The sequence below is a fragment of the Bos grunniens genome, chromosome 5 (genome assembly GCF_055505025.1).
Source record: "Bos grunniens cultivar Pamir isolate PY7600 chromosome 5, Bosgru_T2T1.0, whole genome shotgun sequence".
Lineage (NCBI taxonomy): Eukaryota > Metazoa > Chordata > Mammalia > Artiodactyla > Bovidae > Bos > Bos grunniens.
This window is the reverse complement of record NC_141169.1, coordinates 64,473,581-64,486,714: the sequence shown is the minus strand read 5'-3', so window position 1 is coordinate 64,486,714 and position 13,134 is coordinate 64,473,581. Positions and strand designations below refer to the sequence as shown.

At 37.9% G+C, this 13,134-nt stretch overlaps 1 protein-coding gene across 8 annotated transcripts in view; it reads left to right on the top strand.

Annotated features, from left to right (window-relative positions):
- The window catches only part of ANKS1B (ankyrin repeat and sterile alpha motif domain containing 1B), a 1,153,827-nt gene that overhangs the window by 553,053 nt on the left and 587,640 nt on the right, over positions 1-13,134 (top strand). The window lies entirely within an intron of this gene.

The following is a 13,134-nucleotide window of genomic DNA, read 5'->3' as shown; positions in this document are numbered from 1 at the left end:
TTGCCATTTCCTTCTCCAGGGGCTCTTCCCAGCCCAAGAATTAAACCCACATATCTGGCATTGGCAGGCAGATTCTTTATCCACTGAGCCATCAGGGAAGCCATGTCCATATTATATATATACACTACATAATCTTTCTGAAAAATACCTCAAAATTATATACTAAAAACCTAAAATATATGCAAATTATTTACCTAGTAAATCCACTTCAGGAAATATATCTCAAGGATCAGATGCAAATCAGTATTTGTGGCTGCTGCTGCTGCTAAGTCGCTTCACTCGTGTCCAACTCTTCTCGACCCCGTGGACTGCTGCCCACCAGGATCCTCCGACCATGGGATTTTCCAGGCAAGAGTACTGGAGTGGGGTGCCATTGCCTTCTCCAAGCACTTGTGGAGGAAAGGTTAATTACAGCATTCTTTGTGAGAAAAAAATTGAAATAAAAATTCTCAAGCATAATTAAAGAACTAAATGATCATAAAATACTGATGGTATTTTAATACTTCTTTAATATTCCAGGAGAAAATACTATTTTATAGCCTCTGGAACCACATTTTCACATGATATATAGGAACCAAGACAAATTTTGGCAGCAAAATATTAAATGAAAAAAAAAAAGAATAGCTTTCACCAAATTTGGAAAAGTTTTCAACCACTTTTTCGTCAAATTTTTTTTCTGTTCTGTTTTACTTTGAGTAATTTCAGTTGCTATATCTTCAAGTTTACTGATATTTTCTTCTATAATGTCTAATTTTCCCATTATCCTGTCCAATGTATTTTTTTATCTCAGACTTTATCTCTAGAAATTTGAATTATGTCTTTTCTGTTTTCCCAGCCTCTACTTCACTGTTTTAAACATGTAGAATATAATTTTAATGTATGTTGTAATGTTTTTATCTCCGTGTGTGCTAATTATAACATATATCAGTTCTGAATCAGTTTGATTAATTTACCTCCTTATTGGGTAGTATTTCCTTCTTGTTTACACACCTGGCAATTTTGGTTCAGATGCCAGATATTATGAATTTTACTTTATTTGATGCTGGGTATTTTTCTATTCCTATAAATATTCTTCAGGTTTTTTTTTGGAATGCAATTAAATTACTTCAGAACTGTTTGATCTGTTGGGGGTCTTACTTTTTTCTTGTGTTAGGGAAGAACACAGCAGTACTAATCTTAGGTTAATTATTTCTTACTACTAAGCAAGATTCTTTTTTTTTTTTTTAAAGTTTGTGATTTATTGGCATTTAGTACACTTGAAATGCTATACAAACATCATCACTTTATAATTTAAGAATATTTTCATTGTGCCAAAAAGGAAATCACATGCTCATTAAGCAGTCACACCTCATTTCCTCCTTCCCCCAGTCTCTGGCAATTACTAATCTGTGTTCAGTATTCATGAATTTTCCTATTCTGGACATTTCATTAAAATGGGATTATCCAATATGTGGCCCTTTGGGTCTAGCTTCTTTCATTTACATAATGTTTTCAAAGTTCATCCACACTGTAGCATGTATCAATACTTCCTTTTTATAGTTATATAATATTCCATCAAATGGGTATATCATTTTAATTTATTCAGTTATCAGTTGGTAGGCACTTGGGTTGTTTCTGAATTTGGGCTAGTTTATGATTTGCATGTTTTTACATTTTTTTTTGGTATAAAGTTAAGACTGGAACTTCTGGGTCATATGATAATTCTGTTTTTAGAGATATGGCCAAGCTGTTTTCCACAGCAAGTATACCATTTTATTTTCCCACCATCCATGTAGGAAGTTTCCAATTTCTCCACATACTTGCCAATACTCTTTATTTTCCAGGGTTTTGAAAGTAATTATTACAGTCATCCTAGCAGGAATAAAGTGATATATCACTGTGGTTTTGATCTTCATTTCCCCAGTGACTAAGGATGTTGAGCATATTTTCATGTGTTTATTGGCTATTTGCATGATTTATTTGGAGAAATATCTGTTAAATTTCTCTGCCCATTTTTAAATTGCATCGTTTGTCTTTTTTGTTGTTGAGTTGCAATAGTTATTTATATATTCTGGAGACTAAATCATTAGCTCTAGAATTTCTACATACGTATAGTCCCCTCAAGAAAACATGACTCGTTTGAAGCTGTCTTACCTCAATCACAGGTTGCCTATCAATTATAGGTTACCTATCAATTATAGGTTGAGTACATAGTATATTTAATGCATTAAGTTTAGATTTGGGAATAAATTCTTTTTTTTTTAATTTTATTTTAACTTTACAATAGTGTATTGGTTTTGCCATATATCAAAGTGAATCTGCCACAGGTATACATGTGTTCCCCATCCTGAACCCTCCTCCCTCCTCCCTCCCCATACCATCCCTCTGGGTCATCCCAGTGCACCAGCCCCAAGCATCCAGTATCGTGCATTGAACCTGGACTGGCGACTCGTTTCATGTATGATATTATACATATTTCAATGCCATTCTCCCAAATCAACCCAACCTCTCCCTCTCCCACAGAGTCCAAAAGACTGTTCTATACATCAGTGTCTCTTTTGCTGTCTCGTATACAGGGTTATTGTTACCATCTTTCTAAATTCCATATATATGAGTTAGTATACTGTATTGGTGTTTTTCTTTCTGGCTTACATCACTCTGTATAATAGGCTCCAGTTTCATCCACCTCATTAGAACTGATTCAAATGTATTCTTTTTTAATGGCTGAGTAATACTCCATTGTGTATATGTACCACAGCTTTCTTATCCATTCATCTGCTGATGGACATCTAGGTTGCTTCCATGTCCTGGCTATTATAAACAGTGCTGTGATGAACATTGGGGTACACGTGTCTCTTTCAATTCTGGTTTCCTCTAAGCAAGATTCTTCTGTGTGCTCTACTTAATTCTTATCTGGCTGATGGTAACAGGCACAATTACTGGGCCTGAATTGGCACTGGGCACTCGTACCAATAATTCTTTCAAGTGGTTCTTTTGCCAAGGTCGAGTCATTTCTTCATTTGCCTGATCTGATCATACTGATTATTTGGGGGAGTCCTTTTTTGAAGTTTTATCTCTATATACCTCTCTCCTTTATATGCTCTGTCAACTGACAACTCTAGTCACCTCGATCTTTCCATACTGTCACCAGCACTGGGAGTCCACCACTCTGAGTTCCCTGTTCCTGGAACACAGCTTGGAAACTCCCTCATGGCTATAGTCTGGGCAGTCACAGGACTCTCTGTTTGCTGTCTCTCAAAATTTCTGTCTCTCAACTCCTCATGTCCAGTGCCTTACAAACCATCATTTCTTATATTCTGTCTTTGTTTTCTTATTTCAGGCAGAAGGTCAAATTTGGTCTCTTGTCTAGACATGGAAGCCCTTACTGTTTTTATGTCTGTTTCTCAAAAACATTATTGAAAACTGATTTAAGTGTATGTGGTAGAGGAGGAGCCTTACTATACATGAAAAAATATGAGAATATAAATAATCCCAAATTAGTTTAAAACAGATACATGCAAAATACTAGCACATGCATAATACTCATATTAAAAGAAAAGAATATCAAAATATTAGCAAAAGGGCTGGTTCCTGGGATTATATCTGATTTATATCTGCTTTCAGATTTTTCTAAACTATCTTCTAGTATGAAAATATATTAACTTTACTAAAAATGAATGTTATATATTCTATAAGTATATATAACTTTTCCAAAAAGAAAATAAACTTCTATTTTGCTTGAAAAACCACAGAATAATCAATGAGTATCATGTACGTATGAGTAACGTGCACAGACACACACACACACATCTGATTTCATAAAGGGGATGAGGTGTACTTACTAACGAACAAAAGAACCAGTGGTGAAGGTAGTAGGTTCTCCATATAGGAGACCAGAAACCAAAAGCTGAAAGTCCAGTGTTCAAGGAAGCAGAAAAGAAGAAGTCACTGCTTGGTATTAGGACAGGATAATATCTAAGCTCCTGCCATCTCTGAATTTCTATGCATGCTATTTCTTCTGAGAATACCTAAATGGTACTTGGGCTCCCAAGTGGCTCGGTGGTAAAGAATACACCTTCTATGCAGGAGATGTCGGTTTGATCTCTTGGTCAGGAAGATCCCCTGGAGAAGGAAACAGGCAATCCAGTCCAGTATTCTTGCTTGGGAAATCCCATGGGCAGAGGAATCTGATGGGCTACAGTTCATGGGGTTGCAAAAGAGTCAGACATGACTTAACAACTAAACAAAACAGCATATGGTACTCAGTAAATTATTAAATTTCAAAGACATACTGATTCCTTTGGAAAGAGGTAACTTTATACAGCCTCTTCATAGTAACAAATGAGTATTTCTTGTGGAAATGTCAGATAAAGCATTTTCTGAAAATGCAATAAAATTAGACATTAGCATTTGTGGATAACTGACTAAATGAGCAATTTCATGTAACTGTGAGGAGACGAAAGTGAAAAGGCTAAAAATCACATGCAGTCTAACTTAGACTCTCTTTGAGAGGAAATTATTAAACTAAGTAGATTTGTTAAGTACATTCTTAGGAACTCAGAAGAGTGTGCTCCAGAGAAAAGTAAAGTCAGAGAGGCATAGTGCTAGAATGGACTGTAGACATCTTCCTGTCCATTGTTTCCCAAATGTGGCTACAAACTGCCTGGGTTTGAATCCTGATTCTGCCAGTTTCAAGCTGTATGACTTTGGGCAAGTTATTAACCTCTCTGTGCCACAACTTCGCATCTGTAAAACCAGAATTAAAATGTATATTGTTAGGATTATATGAGTTAATGCAAATATAGAGCTAGAATATCTGGGCACACAATAACCCTTAAATAAATATTAGCTATTCTTATTCTAGATGTTTATGGATGGATTTTTTAAAAAAACATTATTGTTCATGCATTTAATGTGCATGCAAAAATATACAGCTCATTGTTGCTGCTGCTGCTGCTAAATCGCTTCAGTTGTGTCCAACTCTGTGTGACCCCATGGACAGCAGCCCACCAGACTCCCTTGTCCCTGGGATTCTCCAGGCAAGAACACTGGAGTGGGTTGCCATTTCTTTCTCCAGTGCATGAAGGTGAAAAGTGAAATTGAAGTCACTCAGTCGTTCCGACTCGTCACAACCCCATGGACTGCAGCCCACCAGGCTCCTCCATCCATGGGATTTTCCAGGCAAGAGTACTGGAGTGGGGTGCCATTGCCTTCTCCGATACAGCTCATTAGATCTGTGATTATATTAATATTATTGCTTAAGATCTTTTGTAGTGGTGATATAAAGTTAAAAGCACTAATTTAATTTTTAATTAATCAAATACTAATATCCTTGTGCCTGCACATTGCAAAAGTCATGCTGATGGTATACTTAAGTACAGTTCCCTAACTTAACAAATGAGGAAAATGAAGTGCACAGATGGAAAATAAAGCATCTATTCAAGAAGTGAGAGGCAAGATAAGGATCTAAATCACTTGAAATTTCACTCTTTTTGCAATGTATCTTTTAAGCCTTCATTCCCACTTCTTACCTATACTTTGATTTCTACTTTTCTAGATACAGTCAGTAGTTCACTTTCTTCAGAGTGCCCTTTCTCCTCATTTCAGGTCACTCATGTTATAACGAAAATTTACTTCCCCAGTTTTAATAACTAGCCCTAAGTGTTAGCTCTGACAGACATAATGAAATAACTTATTTAGACCAAGTGTGACAAATAAGGTGAGTGTCATTCATTAAAGGTTAACAATAAAATACATAGCATGTTTATACAAAACATGAGAACAAGAAATGGCTCTACTCAACACACCTCAAACATGAGAAACATTCAGTTCAGTGCTGGATTTGAGCCCATGTTGGAATTAGGAAGACATAATGTCAGGAATCTATGATAGTTAAAGGAGTAGAGTTGCAAGAAATCAAAACCCTTGGCAGTTGAAGGAATATGGCTACATGAATGTAACATAAAAATTGATTACTTATTGGGGTATGTGTTTCTCATTTAAGCTCCTGCCTAGCAGAGGTAAAAAAAAAAAAAAAAACAAACTAATCACAGTACAGTGATACTTGCTATCACAGAAATAGGTAAGGGTCAAGGAGTTGATTAACTCTGTCCAGAAATTAATAGAGGCTATGTAGGTGATCTGACACCCGAGTTGAATCTCACAGGTTAAGTATAATCTTAAAGGCAGATAAAGGAAGAGCAACCCAAGCAGAAGGGAAGGCAAATGTAAATACAGTGAAGGTTGGGTACTTTCAGGGCTCTGTGAATTATTTGATATGCCCTAATCCTAGGATACTCACAACAAGAAATAGCAAGACATGACGAGATAAAAGTAGATGAGAATACCTTGCCAAAATTTCACAGTTTATTCCTTATGGGTAGGTTGAGATTCTAAATCAGTGTTATAGGGCTGTCCAATTAAATGAATGCTGACAACAGTCTTATGGAGGTTCATAACTGCACTTTCCCTTGACTCATCTGTGATAAAAAAATGTTTACCTCTCCATTCATTCATTAGGTTAATCTGTATTTATCTGCCTATTGTGTAATGAATTAGTTCACTCACTGTTAATAAAAGGTGGGAAGGCCAGACTTCCTGCGTGGTACAAAGGGTAGGAGTCTGCCTGACAATGCAGGGGACACAGGTTCAATCCCTGGTCCACATGCTACAGAGCACCTGAGCCCATGTGCCTCAAATACTGAGCTTGCACGCTAGATTCCACAAGCTGCAACTACTGAGCTGGTATGCCTAAAGCCTGTGCTCCACAGCAAGAGAGACCACTGCAGTGAGAAGCCCACACACCACAGCTAGAGAGTAGTCCCCACTCTCTGTAACTAGACAACGTCCACTTGCAGGTGAAAGTTCAGTTCAGTTCAGTTCAGTCACTCAGTCATGTCCGACTTTTTGTGACCCCATGAACCGCAGCACGCTAGGCCTCCCTGTCCATCACCAACTCCCGGAGTCCACCCAAACTCATGTCCATTGAGTCGGTGATGCCATCCAACCATCTCATCCTCTGTCATCCCCTTCTCCTCCTGCCTTCAATCTTTCCCAGCATCAGGGTCTTTTCAAATGAGTCAGCTCTTCACATCAGGTGGCCAAAGTATTGGAGTTTCAGCTTCAACATCAGTACTTCCAATGAACACCAGGACTGATCTTTAAGATGGACTGGTTGGATCTCCTTGCAGTCCAAGGGAATTTCAAAAGTCTTTTCCAACACCACAGTTCAAAAGCACCAATTCTTCTGTGCTTAGCTTTCTTTATAGTCCAACTCTCACATCCATACATGACCACTGGAAAAAGGTGAAAGTTAAAAGCATATAAATATGATCCATGTAGTCGTTTTGGTGGAGCAGGCAATGGCACCCCACTTCAGTACTCTTGCCTGGAAAATCCCATGGTCGGAGGAGCCTGGTGGGCTGCAGTCCATGGGGTCGCAAAGAGTCAGACATGACTGAGTGACTTCATTTTCACTTTTCACTTTCATGCATTGGAGAAGGAAATGGCAACCCACTCCAGTGTTCTTGCCTGGAGAATCCCAGGGACAGCGGGGTCTGGTGGGCTGCCATCTATGGGGTCGCACAGAGTCAGACACGACTAAGGCGACTTAGCAGCAGCAGCAGTCATTTTGGAATAGCACTTCATGAAAAGTCATGAAACTATTACTCAGAAAAGATTGATCTTGAAAGTGACAGTTTGAAACAAGCAAAGATTTATTTCATCACTTTCTATTTAGGTGCCATATAGGGCTTTTTGTTTTCTATTCACCATTCACGGACAGCAGGTAGTAAGAATGGGCACTCTCATATTATTAAATGGAAAGAACAACGTTGTCCACTGCCTGTAAAAGTCCATAGATGTATCCAGTGTATTTTGTTGATTTGCCTACATTTCTGACATCATTTCAAATCAAGACTCCTAGTTGCGGGCCCTAAGAGATAGCCTTTGATGCAAAAGGGTGCCTCCATAACAGAAAGGCAGTCCTAATGATTCAAGAAATGACTCATTTAACCCAAATAGCCTTCAGCTTAAAAAACTATAGAGATCACTCCTAAGATGTATTTCGATGTCATTTTAAAGATCCATTCCTAAAATTCCACCAAATGCTTCAACTATGCTCTCTAATAAAACTCATTATCATATCTTCATTTTCTCTTATGATGTGGAGTGGAATAGTGTAGTTTGCTTTGAGGAAAAAATAATGCTCCAAAATCTGTACCCACCAAGAGGGAATCACTCATTTCTGTCATTCTACTTGAGTATAAGCCTCTTCAACACTATAAAAAGATGAAAAAATATAATAATAGGAAGAACTAGATTCCTCTTTCCTTCTCGGCTTGCACTTATTTTTGGTATGGTTATGACTTATACATTGTATGTACTTTAAAAAATACTTTCGATTATTAAATTTAATGAAAGGCTTGTGACCATATTGACCATTCAAAAATGCCTTGCACTTTTAAAAAATATAGGCAGATTATTAATACAACACCCTGAGCACTTTACAGTTTGAGTAATTATGTTCCATCTACCTAGGTTCCCCCTGGTGATTTCAATTCGCATACAGAATTCTCTTCACTTCCAGTTCTAAATTCTGGTGGCATTTACTTCTAAACTGATACCTGGATGTAACAACAATCTCTTTCTGCACTCATCAATTTTTATGAAGTTGAGGAAAATATACTTTATACCTTCATATATTTGCCCCCTTTTTTATAAAACACATTTATCAGGTATATCCAGTGGCCTCATTTAGATTGGTTTCCCTTCTCTGTAACTCCATGGAGGCCCTCACTTACCTACAGAGTCTACATTTGCTTCTAGTCTTCCTGGAAATGTTTTCTATGTGTGCTCAGTCACTCAGTCGTGTACAGCTCTCTGCAGCCCCCTGGACTGTAGCCTGCCAGGCTCCTCTGTCCATGGAATTTTCCAGGCAGGAATACTAGAACGGGTGGCCATTTCCTACTCCAGAGGCTCCTCTCCTTGACCCAGAGATCGAACCCGCATCTCTTGCATCTCCCGCACTGGCAGGTGGATTCTTTACCACCAGCACCACCTGGGAAGCCCTGGACTTCTAGAAAGTCACGTTGAGTAGGAGGGTGTAAATTCTTCACTGGGCTATCTAGCTATAGATTAACATCGGCAAGAGTAAGTTATGTTTGCTTAAGAAGTAATAAAAGCATAATAATACTGCTATGTGAAAATACATTCTATAATAAAAAAAAGTGACAACCACCACCATAACTACATCATGATTAATAGATACTGTTTAATGAACACTTGTTATAGGTCAGGCATTCTTCTAAGTGTCTTAAATGTAATTACTTGTTTAATTCTCACAAAGCCCCATTTAGGTAAGTGATATTACTTTTCTTTTTTTAAATATGGGGAAAACAAGATGCTGAGATTTTAATAACTTGCTGAGAATCATATAAGCAGTAAGTGACAGAGCTGTGATTCAAGCTGAGGTAATCTGGCTACAGAGTTTATGCTTTTGTTAGTCAGTTTCACCAGAAAAACAGAGCTACTAGGATATAGAGATAGAGAAAGACATGAAAAATGATTTATTATAAGCAATTGGCCCATGTGATTGTGGAGGTGGACAAGTACCAAGATCTGCAGAGTGAGTGGGCAAGCTAGAGACTTGTAGAATGGATGGCTTAGTTCTAGTCTAAGTTTGAAGATCTGAGAACTAGGAGAGATGATAAGCATAGTTTCCATAAAAAAGGAGGCAGGCTTGAGAACCAGAAAGAGGTGATGTTTTATTTAAATTCTGAAGGCAGGAAAAGAGCTGATGTCCCAGTCTGAAAGTATTTAGGCTGGAGAAATTCTCCCTACCTAAGGGAGGGTCAGTCCTTTTTTGCTATTTAGGCTTTCAGTTGATTGGATGAAGCGCACACACATTAGAGAGGGCAATCTGCTTTACTCAGTCTGCCAATTTAAATGTTGATCTCATCCAAAAATACCCTCACAGACACACCCAGAATAAAGTTCAACCAAACATATTTGACCACCTGTGGTCCCATCAAACTGACACATATTAACAATCACAATACCCTTACCTACTATTCTGATATTTCAAAGTTATGTAGCTTCTAAAAAATGAAAAATAATGAATGATATATAGTCTCCCATTTCAAAACATGAGAACGCCTGTAATTATTTCTTTAGTGAAGATAGATCATAAAACATAAATACTCAAATACTTTGAAGCTAAGTCATCTCTAGACTATCTTAAATCAGACTCTTGACCTAGATCATGGCCAAAAACAATAAGAACCTTGGTTTTCTAGGTTTTCAAATACGAAGAATCTATGTTCCCTAGCAACACCATGTGGAGCCACACAAGGAACTTTCAAATACCATTTATAGTAAGATTTTTCACCCCTCCATTACCTCTTCACTCTAAACTCTTGATTATAAGAGAAAATGAGCTCTAGAGATTTTAAACAATGTTACTAAGAGGACACTATGGTGTTTAGCCAAGTGAATATTGCTCATAAAATTGCTTAGACTTATATATCTTCCTTGGCTTCCCTGGTGGCTCAGATGGTAAAGTGTCTGCCTGCAATGCTGGAGACCAGGGTTCAATTCCTGGGTTGGAAAGACCCCCTGGTGAAGGAAATGGCAATCCAAAGTGATGTGGAGCCTCACTTTATTGTTTTTCTCATGATTACATTGATAATAATATATGGTTATTATAAATGATTATGAGAATAGTGTTAGTAACAATGAAAAATTTAGTGATTGTCCTGAATAAAATGGACAAGTATAAGTACCTTTATCTATATCCTTCCTTATATGTGTATGTGTAAATATGTATGTACATATTGTTTATGTGAGTAGATATATGCTTTATGTAAATGTATGTGCATATTTATATATGTATGTGTATGCACACACATAAAGATGGACCACTGGATCCCTAATGACAAAACTCTTGCTTTGTGTTTTCTACCTTGAAAATCCTGTCCCAAGAAAAAATTTTAGCTGATAATATCAGAATTTATAGGGTTATAAAAATTAGCCAGTTGTTATCACAAAAATACAAGAATGTTTTAACATGTGGAAAACTATTAATGTCAACAGGGTAAAGGAAAAAAACATATATAATTTTCCCAGTAGGTGGTTATGATGCATTTGATAAAACTCCACACTCATAAGATTAACAAATAAACCATTAACAAGATATGTTTGGAAGACAATATCTTTTAACTGATAAAAGTTATCTATATGAAACATAAAGCAAATATATATCACTGCTTGTATTCAAATATACTAGGGTCCTGGCCAATGCAATAAGATAAGAAGAAATAAGGGGCATAATAATTGTAAAGGAAGATACAAACTGACATTACATGTGATCTATAATGTTACATCCATAGAATATCCAAAAGGAGCTACAAACTATTATGGAGTTTAGCAATGTTGCTAGGTATCAGATTGATATAAAAAACACAATAGTAATCTCCTATATGTATGGTACATGTTATATATATATATATATATATCATACATGAAAGATGATGCTGTGAAAGTGCTGCACTCAGTATGCCAGCAAATGTGGAAAACTCAGCAGTGGCCAAAGTACTGGAAAAGGTCAGTTTTCATTCCAATCCCAAAGAAAGGCAATGCCAAAGAATGCTCAAACTACCGCACAATTGCACTCATCTCACATGCTAGTAAATAATGCTCAAAATTCTCCAAGCCAGGCTTCAGCAATATGTGAACCGTGAACTTCCTGGTGTTCAAGCTGGTTTTAGAAAAGGCAGAGGAACCAGAGATCAAATTGCCATCATCTGCTGGATCGTTGAAAAAGCAAGAGAGTTCCAGAAAAACGTCTATTTCTGCTTTATTGACTATGCCAAAGCCTTTGACTGTGTGGATCACAATAAACTGTGGGAAATTCTGAAAGAGATGGGAATATCAGACCACCTGACCTGCCTCTTAAGAAATTTGTATGCAGGTCAGGAAGCAACAGTTAGAACTGGACATGGAACAACAGACTGGTTCCAAATAGGAAAAGGAGTATGTCAAGGCTGTATATTGTCACCCTGCTTATTTAACTTATATGCAGAGTACATCATGAGAAACGCTAGACTGGAAGAAACACAAGCTGGAATCAAGTTTGCCAGGAGAAATATCAATAACCTCAGATATGCAGATGACACCACCCTTATAGAAAGTGAAGAGGAACTAAAAAGCCTCTTGATGAAAGTGAAAGTGGAGAGTGAAAAAGTTGGCTTACAGTCCAGGTTCGATGCACAATTCTGGATGCTTGGGGCTGGTGCACTGGGACGGCCCAGAGGGATGGTATGGGGAGGGAGGAGGGAGGAGGGTTCGGGATGGGGAACACATGTATGCCTGTGGCGGATTCATTTTGATATTTGGCAAAACTAATACAATTATGTAAAGTTTAAAAATAAAATAAAATTAGAAAAATAAAAAAAAAGAAAAAGTTGGCTTAAAGCTCAACATTCAGAAAACAAAGATCATGGCATCTGGTCCCATCACTTCGTGGGAAATAGATGGGGAAACAGTGGAAACAGTGTCAGACTATTTTTTTGGGCTCCAAAATCACATCATATGGTGACTGCAGCCATGAAATTAAAAGACGCTTACTCCTTGGAAGGAAAGTTATGACCAACCTAGATAGCATATTCAAAAGCAGAGACATTACTTTGCCAACAAAGGTCCGTCTAGTCAAGGTTATGGTTTTTCCTGTGGTCACGTATGGATGTGAGAGTTGGACTGTGAAGAAGGCTGAGTGCCGAAGAATTGATGCTTTTGAACTGTGGTGCTGGAGAAGACTCTTGCGAGTCCCTTGGACTGCAAGGAGATCCAACCAGTCCATTCTGAAGGAGATCAGCCCTGGGTGTTCTTTGGAAGGAATGATGCTAAAGCTGAAACTCCAGTACTTTGGCCACCTCATGGGAAGAGTTGACTCATTGGAAAAGACTCTGATGCTGGGAGGCATTGGAGGCAGGAGGAGAAGGGGACAACAGAGGATGAGATGGCTGGATGGCATCACTGACTCGATGGACATGAGTCTCAGTGAACTCTGGGAGTTGGTGTTGGACAGGGAGGCCTGGTGTGCTGCGATTCATGGAGTCGCAAAGAGTCGGACACGACTGAGTGACTGATCTGATCTGA